This window comes from Myotis brandtii, unplaced genomic scaffold (assembly GCF_000412655.1).
Source record: "Myotis brandtii unplaced genomic scaffold, ASM41265v1 scaffold954, whole genome shotgun sequence".
Classification (NCBI taxonomy): domain Eukaryota; kingdom Metazoa; phylum Chordata; class Mammalia; order Chiroptera; family Vespertilionidae; genus Myotis; species Myotis brandtii.
This window is the reverse complement of record NW_005371937.1, coordinates 503,946-514,196: the sequence shown is the minus strand read 5'-3', so window position 1 is coordinate 514,196 and position 10,251 is coordinate 503,946. Positions and strand designations below refer to the sequence as shown.

At 51.8% G+C, this 10,251-nt stretch overlaps 1 protein-coding gene across 1 annotated transcript in view; it reads left to right on the top strand.

Moving 5' to 3' along the window:
* Positions 1–10,251, top strand: part of PTPRG (protein tyrosine phosphatase, receptor type, G) — a 78,026-nt gene that overhangs the window by 10,540 nt on the left and 57,235 nt on the right. The window lies entirely within an intron of this gene.

Genomic DNA, 10,251 nt, shown 5'->3' with positions numbered 1-10,251 from the left:
GGCGGGGGGGGGGCAGAGGCCTTGGCCCCTTCTCTCTGAAAGGAGAGGCAGCTGGAGAGCTGCTCCTGTCAACACCTGGGGGAGCTGTAGCAGGAGGAAGCCAGTGGGTAGAGCGGCTCTGAGGTCAGGGCACTTAGGAGGAGCTTCTGGGATCTAGTGCCCAAGAGGCTGTGCTTGGGAACCCGGGGATCCGGGTCCGGATTCCAGCCCTGCTTCCTGCCGGTGCCGACCCATCTCCACGTGGAGCTTCCATGTCTAACCCTGCCACATGAGCTAATGAGCTCCATGGCTTTCCGGTTCCCCTGAGGCCATGACTCACTGTCACATCCGAATAAGACCTCTTCCCCTTGGTTTCCTGTATCTCGTTGCTGAAAATGGAGTGATAGGAACACATTGAGCATGTTCTGTGGCACTTGGACATGTGAGATACAAATGGCTGGTGGTAGCCATCCTTGTCCTGGACCAGGTCTCACTGCTTCCCCCGAAGCCTGCTGGCAGCTTCTGCTTGGAAGTGGGGTGTTTCTCAGCTACCCCCTCAGCCAGGTGTAGGAGGTGGGAGGAGGCGGCCCACGTGGTCGGCCCGGCTGCTCTCACCTCTCAGACAAGCTGGAGGCTCCTGCCCTTTAACAGCTTCCTCAGTGAGGAGCAGGTGTCGTATCCGTATCCCGCCCTCCTTCCCCTTCATTCAGTCCATTGGGAGCCCCCACTGTGTGCCAGGCGCTCTTCTGGGCCCTGGCGATACACAATGAGCCAAACTAGACGAAAATCCCTGCTCTCGGGGAGCTTACATTCCAGTGAGGGAGACAGGCAGTAAACAACACTAGTGAGTAAAGGAGGTAACACCCAAGATGGTGTTGCACCATCAGCTTAGCACGTGTCTCGGATGACAAATATCCAATAAAAGATAGTGAGACTAAAGATAGTTATTGGGTAGGGACGAGTGTTCAGAGTAGATAAGGGAGGTGTAACTGGCGAGTGGTATTGGAGCAGAGACCTAAAGGAAGAAGGAAATGCGCTCCATCTGGGACAAGTTCCAAGCAGGGAAGCAGCATGTGCAAAGGCCCTGAGGCAGGAGCGTGCCTGGCATGTTCTAGGAAGAGCAAGGGATCTGCCACCCTCCCCGTAGTCCCTGTGGTAGGAGAGGGTGTCAGGAAGAAACAGAGCAGAGGGGAGTCAGGTTGAGTGCAGCTTTGTGGGCCATTGTAAACGCATTGCCTTTTGCTCTAAGGTAAGTAGGGTTTGATACCTTAGGATGTTACGATCTGGCTTCAGGATTCCTTGGTTGCTGTGTTGTGAAGAGACTGAGTTGGATCAAGGGCAGAAGTGGAGAGGCCAGCGAGGAGACTCCTACACTAGTCCAAGGAGGAAGTGGTGGCGGCTTAGATGAGGGTCACAGTCAAGTGATGGGAACTGACTAAAGGTCAACAGAAGCTGCTGGCAGACTGATCGTGATCGTCGGTCTGCTCTCTGTTGGTTAGAACAGGGGACAGGAAGGGGGCATCTCGGGCTTCGCAGGCGTCCAGCAGTAGCCACAGCACCGTTAATGCTACAGACCAGCCAGGTTAGGAGTGTTTCGGGGTGCACCTGGGAACACTAGATTCACCTCTGGGCCATCCCTTCTCCAGAACAAAGCGGTTTGCAGACCAGCATTTGGAGCCCGTTGGCGAACTGGAGGCTGCTGGTGTGGGTGTGACTGAGCACGTGGGAGTGGTGGAAGGTCTGCACGAGCAGCTCTGCTCTGCGCTGTACCGCGTGGTTTATTCTCAGACTCCCACGCAGGACGGAGAGGCCACAGCTGCCACAGGCTGCATGACCCTCAGCAGCCTCAGTATGAAAATTCATGGTCCAAGCGATTCTAGCCAAAACCTCAGGGTTGTTTCTGATTGGCCCACCCTGGTCCTCTGCCCTCCCCAGAACAGATCTCCGTGGCCGAGCAGACGAAACCAGGCTGCCCCAGCGTGCATGCTGACTGCAGGCTGCTCGTGGGAAGCGACTGTGAAATGGACTGAAGAGAGGTTTTAGAGCCTTCCACTCAAGATGTGCTTTTCTCATTAGAAAATAACAACTCTTTGCACTTTGTTTATATACACACACACACACACACACACACACACACACACACGTGTCTGAATCTGTTCGTATATTCAGAGCTTGGTTTCAAGGAACCAGAGCTTTAAACATCATCCCATAGACGCAGCCTCTGAGCTTTTCCTGAATTCCTCAGGCTGGTGCACAAGTGAGTGTAAGGAGAACATTCTCAGAGGATGGCAAGCAAAGCTGAACTGGCATTTGGACGGATGAGGGGCTCAGCATGAGAACAGCCAGGGGGACAGGGACCTGTTTCTGTCTTTTTTCTCCCACTGATGTGAAGGAAGGGAGTGTTGGGGGCTCACACAGGAAATCGGTAAATGTGAAGAGCCGTGCTTCCCCTTGGCGGTGCAGTTTTGAAGGGACAGCGACAGCGCGTCTCTTCGCCGTTGGAGGCCCAGTGAGAGCGGGTGGCCGATGAACAGACTTGACATAGCAGGGCACCGAGGCGGATCAAAGCCTCCTGGCCGTGTCCCCCGTGGGCAGGCCTGGCCCCCGGGGGTTGAAACCAGCTCTGCAACCAAGGACTGACCCTGCACAGCTCTTGTTCTGGGTCCTGAGTGCGTTCGCTTAGAGGGGTCGACGCTGCAGTTTCACGGGTTCAGGAAAGAGTAGAAAATGAACGCTGACGTCGCCAAGTTCTGGGCCTCCACGGCACGATGGTGTTAGTGCTTGCGAGTGTCCACCAGTTCTCGGTTAGCGCCAGGCACCGTGCCCAGCCTCTGGGTGGCACCATCTCGTGTGGTTCTTCCCACAGACCTGTGTGGTAGGGATGGTGGCTGTCCCCACTGTGCAGTGTGCGGTGGATGCTGGGAGAAGCGCTGTGTGCAGAGTGTCCGTTCTGCACGGTAGGACACGCAGCTCGTTGACTTAGTAACCTGTCCCCGAGAAGAGCTTCGTGAGGGACAGCGGAGTCCACTTACAGTTGTGAGCGCTGCGAAGGCATTTGTAACTGGGTGGACTTTTCTGTCGTCTCAAGGAACATGCTTTAAGTGTAGCTCTCTCTCTGGTCAGCGGTCCCACCCCTGAAAAGGTTTTGCGTATCTGAAGGCCTACCAGCCAGGAATCTTTTATTGGATATTTGTCATACGAGACACGTGCTCAGCAGATGGCATTCCTACCTGATCCGCATTCAGATTCTAGGGATGCTGGTCTCCACTGGGCATATCAGAAAACGGAGGCTTGGTGACGTGCCCACATCAGAGGATTGCTCTTTGGTGGGTCCTGGATTCGAAGACAGCCAGTTCGACAGCATTGCCACTGCCTTCTTCTTGACGTTGCTCTGCCTGGATGAGGAGTGGGCTGCCCGAAGGCACTGACCTCCTTCCACAGCCTGTCTTTATAGTGCATGTGTTTGCGTGTCTCAAGCTCCTGTGGTTTGGAATTTCTGGAAGAAAACGTCAGAGGACCAACTCTATGTTCGGGTGTTCTAGAAGCTGAGTAGATTTTGATGTTGAGTAATACCACCTGTTTGTTTTATCTTAGTCCCAGCTGTTCCGTGCTGATTCCCCGGATGACAGATTGAGCGTCTCATTGACCATAATGCTAGCCTAGGAAAGAACTTTCCGGAAGGGTAGAGACTCGATAGGGCTGATCGAACTACACAGACTCGGGAACAGAAAACTAGAAGCTCCTAAGTGGGGATTGTAACATCTGACCTAGGTTTGTTAAAGTGTGGAGCTAGAGGAAGCTCGGATCCGAGAAGTTCACGTCCCCGCTCAGCGCATGACCGAGCCGCCTGTAAATTCCGTAGTGAGTTAGTCGATGCCAATTTAGCTTCAGAGGCGGATAGAAAAAGGTGTCTCTTTACTCCCATCTTTAGACTCTCAGAAGTGCTGCCATGTGTTGGTGTTGCCTCGTTAAGGATGCTGTTCATGGAAACAAGTGGGTTCTGTGGACATTGCCATTCTTTTCTCCCCTGGATGCTCAGTGGGAGACAGTAGCATAAGTATGAAGGGTGCAGACTGCGAATGTGTGCCGGGCTTGTGTCATAGTGGAGGCTCCAGCAAACAGACGATGCGTGTGGAGTGTGGGCATGTGCTCACACCCCTCTCGCTCACGGAATGACCACTCGTGCCCCCGTGGAGCGCGGTCCCCGCCCGTATTCCCAGGGTGGCAGCAGTGACCCGGAGCTGCTGCGGCCGGGGCACGCTCTCCGCCATCTGCTCCGGCAGCCGGCACTTCCGTTCACTCGGTGGAGCCTGGGTTAGTGCGGACACTTGCTCCTCTTCCCCCAGCAAAGCCACAGAGGAGACAAGTGCAGCAGGAATGGGCTCTCCATGCAGGTGACTGTGAACAGTCGGCCGAGGGGAAACATCACTAATCACAGCAACCCACAGGGTAGAATTAATACCAAGCACAGGTCACACACACAGAGAATAACACAACCCGCCCCCCCCACACACACACACACACACTCCACATTATTTTACAGCCAGGAGTTCGAGCCAGGGCAGCGGGACCGAGTCACCCTCTTCCCCACAGAGGAAGGTCCCAGGGGAAGTGACCTGCCCAGGGTCACACGGCTGGTGTGCTGTGGAGGTCCTCGAACCTGGGGTTTTATTGTGTTTGTTGACCTAGGACCCTTTCTGGCTGCCCTGTGTGTTCCTCCTTTGCTCAGTCATTCAGAGACATTTCTTAGCCATCAGTTTGTGGCAGGCACTGGGGGTTCAGTAAGGAGCCGGACTTCGGTCTTCAGGGATCTTGTAGCTCCTGGAAAAGACGAGCAGATGACAAAGGTTATCCCAAACGGGGGTGAACCTCTGGTGGCCTCCAGACCTGTTTTACAGTGGGGTCTTGACTTACGAGTGTCCCGACTAAGGACACTCGAGTTTTTCGAGATACGAGCCATCTCTCGGCCGATTTTTTGCTTTGAGTTTCGAGCTAAAATTCGGGTTACGAGCCAGTTTCAAATACCCCACCGCTAGTTGGCGCAGCGAACGTCACAGTGAATGCCACAACATCAGCCCAGCATCGCGTGTCTCACTTGTTCACTTTATGATTTGACATACGAGTAATTTGAGTTACGAGCTCCGTCACGGAATGAATTAAACTCGTAAGTCAAGGCCCCACTGTATTTAGCTGGCATTGTCCTTAAAAATCTGGATTGATTTAAAAATGGGAGGATTTTACATCGAACCTCAGCTGTCCGGGTGTGATAAAGTGGGAGCGCTGCAGCATTGTTCTCCCATCCTGTGGCACTGGGGGGCTGGCCGAGTGCCCCGTGGTGGCCCTTTTCCGGGCACCCCCTCAGTGGACAGTCTGCCTCCTCTGCCCCCCTCCCCACACACATACACACAGACCCCTGCCCGGCCTCCCTCTGTGGGTAGTTAAGTTCTCGAGTCGAAGTGGTGGGTGGTGACAACAAGAGACACTGCTCTGGGAGGGACTCTGGCCACCACTGTGGTGGGGTGGGCAGAGACCGAGCCAGGAAAGGCTTGGGGGAGGGAAGGTTTGGCTGTGGTTCTCACAGAACAGAGAAAAGGACAAATGCTCTGGGCAGAGGGCACTGTGCCGGAACTGACCAGGAGGCACACAGTCGTGGGGTGTTCAGTCCCGTCCTGGGTAGAACCAGTCCCCCTCCAGGGATTCTGCCGATGCGGGGTCAGTCCCAGCCGCTCCTGCGAGGGCGGGAGTAGGAAACGGAAGCAGGCTCCTATGCAACTTTTCTCAAGTCTAGAAAAGTCCGAGCTTTCAGTCACACTTTTTGTGGTTTTGTGTGATCACCTTTATCTTTTCTGCAAACAGACTGTTCAGAACACAGGTATTCCGGCACCATTTTTTCTGTTAGAGCCGGTGAGGGACCTGACACTCCTCTTTATGGAACCCCTCTTACTGTGGCCATAATTCAGTAATTTATTAATCATTAGGAGTAATACTTTTTAAATATATCTTTATTGATTTCAGAGAGAAGGGAGAGGGAGAGAGATAGAAACATCAATGATGAGAGAGAATCATGGACCGGCTGCCTCCTGTACACCTCACACTGGGAATCAAGCTCACAACCAGGGCATGTGCCCTTGACCGGAATCAAACACAGGACCCTTCAGTCCACAGACTGACACTCTATCCACTTGAGCTAAACCAGCTAGGGCTAGGAGTAATTTTTGCAATCCAGCTCTCCCAAACCTGACAATGTGTGAAGCCCATGGGGAGAGCTCAGGTGCATTTCATGATGGCAGAGCCTGGCTTGCCTGGGCTTTGAGTTCAGCATGACCACAGCTACACTGCCTTCCTCTGAGACGCTGAGAAGCTTGGGGGTGGAGCCTTGGTTTCCCCAGCTGCACCTGGAGGTGGGCACCTCTCCCTCCTTTCTCCCTCAGCCACCCTGGGCGATCCGGGCCACGTGGCAGCTCATGCCGCCGATCCGGCAACTTTTTGCTCAATAACTGTCTCGCAAATGGCTAGTTGGGGGGGGGGGGGGGGTGTTCAGATTTCAAGAGAACTGTCTGTTGTTATAGTAACCGGCCCCCTGCTGCCGCCTTGGCCCTGAGATACAGTCACAGCTCTTGGAGCCGCTAACACGTGGTCATTAGACAAAAGCAGGGAGAGAGTCGCTGCAGAGGTTTCCACTTAAACCTCCTCGTGATGTTTGAAAGACAGACTGATTCTGGGAAGGAGACGTGGATGGGCATGTTTTTAAACCTAGCTCGTGTTCCCGGAGGGGCAAACCCGTGTGTGCTCGCCCGACGCACATCACCAGCACCTTTCCTGGGATTTCTCGGAATGAAACGTCCTCTCTCCCAGCACTGCCGGCGTCTGTGGTCGGTTTGCTCAGGTAGCCCCCGCGATTGTTCGAGGTATTAGTTGTCGGTTTGCTGGCATTTGCTTCGCAGCGAAGTGTTGTCAGTTGCCGGTGGGAGTTTTGAGCCTGTGATTGTGTGTGAGGGAAACTGCGGAGATGCCGGCGCGGCTCCAAACTCCCGCAACAGCGAGTCTGGCAGGATTCGGAGGAGGCTAAGGGTTGCGAAGAAGTCTAAACATTTTAGGAAGCTGCAAATTTCAAGTTTTTATGAAAATTTGCAAAAACACTCCAACACACTCGTGATTTCTTCAGATTAGTGTTTGTAGCCGCACGGAGTAGGGTCCTGGTGTTTGGGGACAGCTGTCGTTCCAGAATGTGCTCAGTAGAGGGAGACAAGAAGTTCTGAATTACACACACACACACACACACACACACACACACACACACACGCCCCATTCATCAGAGTCCCAAGTTTTGATTTTCCCCAACTTTGGTTCCTTTGCCAAGCACCCTTATCTAATATGGAGCCTAATAATTATCAAAATAGAGGAACGCTTGTATTAAGGGAGCATAAACCCCCAACACTTGAGAATCAGAGGAGCCTCATTCCGGAAGTAAAAAGCCACCAAGTCCATCAGAAGTTAGCAGTGTTCTTTGGAATTCACACCTGAACTCAGAGTTCTGCCTGGGACTCATCGGAGCTGCCCAAAAAGAGAACCTCCGGAAACCCCAGTTTGTCTTTGCTGGTCTCGGGACGGAGTTTAGAAATCATAGGCATGACATCCGTGTGACATCCTAGAGCCCAGGTGGTTAGGGGTTCAAATAAAATGAAAGAAGTGCTTTCCAGTGTTCTTGCGACAAAGGGGCATCTCTCCAGCGCTAGAGCCAGGTCTCAGGGGCTACGGTCAGTGCATCATCGGGACGAGGTAGCAGCTGCTTACCCCCTCCCCTGAGTGCCGCGCCCAGGCCTTCCAGTTCTGAGTCAGGAAAGACTGTCCCGCAGGGAGAGGGCTGCCTAGGGAAAAGCCATCAAATCCAGGGAAATCGGTGCCAGCAGGGAGGTCAGAGGGTACCCACTGATTGCCTGCTATGTCCTGCTCATTCCCGGGGTGTTTTACGCCATCCCGTTTGCCAGGACAGCATGTCTGAGGTAGAAAGACAGGTATTCGAGTTAGAAAGGGCATTATTGGTTTGTGATGTTCTAACCTTCTGTTAACACTGGGAAAGGGGGGCAGGTTTCTAACATGTGAAGATGGCCCTTTAAGAGCAAAGCTCCCATTTCGTGTTCCTTACCTCAGCATAAAAAAACTAAAATAAAACCAGTCCCCTTTGTGTAGCTTTCTGTAGACAGGAGGCCTGAGGAGCGGGGTGCCCGTGTTAGAAGGTGGGAGGGCATTTGTTGGAACTCTTGATGGTGAATTGAAAATGCTGTCTTCAATTGAAAATGCTGTTTTCTACCCCTTTTTTTTTTTTTTTTTTTTTTTTTGTCCATTTAGAGGGTGTAACAAAGTAAAGTCGAAGGGCTTTCCCAGACGCTTCCGTGAAGTGCCTTCTTCTGGGGAGAGAGGAGAGAAGGGGAGCAGGTGAGGGGCGGTCAAGCTTCCGGGGCGTCTCTGTGCTGGGACTGGCTTGCTGGATTTTTGTTTTGTTGCCATGGCGATTAAAGTCCTCTTGACAGCACATGCGCAAACTCACCTGTTTCTAACCCACCCAGCCCCAAAGTAAGACTTGCAAACACCAGTGCAGCTTTGCAGGCAGCTGGTAGCAATTCAAGTGTGTGCTGTGCGGGCTTGCTTTGCTGTATTGTGCTGTTTTATGGGGCACTTTTTGTTTCTAAGATGGGACATACTGGGGGTGTTCTTTGTTTGTGTGTTTGTATGTCTATTGCATCCATTTCCTTTGCAAAAGTTCAGATGTTTGCATGTTTGCAAGTTAAAAAATAACCCAATGCATGCATTTAGCTGTACAAGTGACAAATATCTTTTAGAAACCTAAATGTATAGATAAGTTAGGGAAGAAGAGTAGGACAGAAAGAGTAAAGTGAGCAAATGGGGACATATCATGTGTTTTTCCATAAGGCTGAAATGTAAAAATGAAATAAAGGCTTAAATAACTGGGAAAATGCGTGTCCTGGAAAATTTATAGAAAAACCTTTAGAAGTCGTGCTTATGCAATCTTAGTCACCACACATGAGCCTCTTGAGGGGATTTCTGTAGGACTTATCACTTACTATTAATATGGCAATTAATACTTTAGTTATCTTGATTGGCGATTTAATATTAATCAATATTGTGAGTAATCCCTTATTACTTTCAATGAGCCAATCGGTAGAATTTATATTAGAATTTTTATAAGAAATGATTTGTCTCCATGTAAAATCAGGTAAATCAGATTATTGGTGAAATGTTCACTGTCCACCCGCTATAATCAGGTCTGCCTCTGAGATCTCAGGGGTATCGTACAGAACTATGGAAGGTGGACTCTGCTCTGTCTTCTTTGAGCTGCACGGGGCCGTTCCGGCCTCGCAGGGGGAGGCAGTAGCCTCTGACACTGTGACACCACTCTTCTTTCTATGACCTCTCTTTACTTCCTGAAGTCTTCAGTGTCTAATCCATTTTCAAAGCTCCAAGGGCAAAAACAGAAATAGAAACCCCTCTGTATAGCTTTAGAGTCAGAGATCTGATCTTAACAGAGAGAACCTTGGACATCATGTCGATGCCTAACTTTCTTGCTTAGTCCGTTATAATGAGTTTTTTTTACTGTAACTCAACCCGATTTCTAAGTCCTCTCCGGGAATAATGCCATGGCCGGGGACTGTATTCCCTCCCATGGACGTGCTGGCCCAGGAGCAGGGGTGGGCTTGCGGTAGCTGTGCTTGCGGTCCTGAGGGGCTGTCTTTTGTTACAGCCGCTCAGTCCCTCTGGCATCGTTCCTCAGAGGCTTGGGGGAAGCACCTTTCTTGTAGGCCTAGCAATTGAGAACCCTCTCGGGAAACCAGTGTCTATAGACCCCACCCGGCTGTGAGTCATGTCATTTCCTTCTGTAATGTAGTAGCTCAGAAGGACAGACTTTAGCTCCAGAGACATGGGATCTAACTGCAGTTCTTCCTGGCTCTGTGACCTTGAGCAACTTACCAAAGCCCTCCGGGCCTCAATTTCCTCATCTCGAAAATGGGTCTAATGATAGTTTCTTCTCTGAGTGAGGTCAGGAATGTAAAATGCTTTGTGTGTGGAACAGATGACCCCACTGAGAAGACGAGGAAGCTGAGGCTCTGAGAAGTCCTCCGCTGGGCCTCCCTGCTTAGGCGGTCTGTCCTGAGCCCTGTCCCTTCACACAGCGCCATGCACTGTGACGACCACTCCAGATCCTGCCCTCAGTCTCCGCTCTTCCTTATGCAGCTACCTGGCCATGCTGTCTTC